Consider the following 1,539-nt stretch of genomic DNA (forward strand, 5'->3'; position numbering starts at 1 on the left):
GATTTTAAAACTCGTCAGAACTAATCGAGTTTTACGAGTGGAAATCTATCCCAGAACTGATTCTGCCTCCCGAAATTGATTCACGAGTGAAATATGCACATGACCAACTACGTGTGTTGGTGACAATGGGAAGATTTTCAGCAAATCTCGAAGAATTTCTATTGGTTTCTGCACACTTCTACCCTAAATGTGCAATCTCCTATAATAAGTGAAAATGCTCCTGAGCTCAGCTGAGAAAAGTATAGATATATTCCAACACTGCGAGTGGTAGGAGGTACCTCCCTCAATGAGGCATCCGGAAGATCTTCAGTACTCCAACCAGAAGCTCAAGAAACGCCACAATCAATGAACCACATGGCTACAGCCAGCCTGAACAGCTGAGTCTAGTTTAGCGTTGGAATATATGTCCGCTTTCTTCAGTTGAGCTAAAGAGTGTCCTCACTAGTTATACAAGTTTGCATACGAATTGGGGTAGAAGTGTACAGAAACCGACAAAATTTTCCTCAATTTTCCTCAGAATTTCCACAAATATCTCCTACACCTGCAGTTGACCATGTGCATATTTTCCCACACCGGACTTTTTCACCCAGAGCTACAACGTCCCAACGCTCGCAATAAGGACGCTCTACACAACCATTGGCTTGCTGAAAAAGTCGCCATGAAATCTGATGGCTAATTACAGCTGTGTCCCAACATCTAAAGAGCGAGCTGTGGACTTCTGCGTGTGCGTGCATGGGTAGCATCTGGCGAAGACAAGGTGTCCATATTTTCTTATATCATTCGATTCGGTGGACTTCACTGTATCAGAGAATGCCAATATATATTTCATATCGATGCTATATATGTTTATCATCGACTGTCTCAGAAAACGTATGTAATTTGCAAAAAGCGCGCGCCCCATGATGCAGAAATTACAATGTAGAGTTTCCTGTACGCGTACAGAAAAGGAACAAAACTCTATATAGTGAGAGAAGATCGTCTCACCCAAGAAAATGATAGAAATCGTAGCACTGACTGCACACACGTTGCAAAGCTGCTTTGCCAAAGCACCTTGCACATCCGTGCAAAAACACAACGTTCCAAACGGACCAACAACTACACAAGCCTCATATCGCACTGCAATCGCCATTGTCCAATCCACCGCAACATTCACAGCACTCAGGGAACTATCGTACATCTCGGGCGTGCGCTCCTAGCTCATAGTTTGCACCTCCTAGCACTGCGTGCCCTTCAAGAAAGAAAGAACAATTAATAAGTCTCTGAAGGAATGGACCTCCACACAGGAAGAGGAGACAGTCAGAGAGTAGGCTGAGATACAATTGCCACAAACAACGTTCACAGGTGTCTGAAGGGAGTGATTTTCCGGGAATAAATGCCCGGCAAATTTTTTAGTATCATTCGATAGAGCATACCGTGAGGAGTGATAATATACAGATATCTACGTTGTAACCCACAGGATTAATGATTTATTCCAGAGCTGGGGGTTCACCCATTGTTCGTACTAGGACCTCATGTGATTAGCCCTCTCAACTCTCCAAG

The sequence above is a fragment of the Perkinsus marinus genome, assembly GCF_000006405.1.
Source record: "Perkinsus marinus ATCC 50983 genomic scaffold scf_1104296968888, whole genome shotgun sequence".
Classification (NCBI taxonomy): Eukaryota; Perkinsozoa; order Perkinsida; family Perkinsidae; genus Perkinsus; species Perkinsus marinus.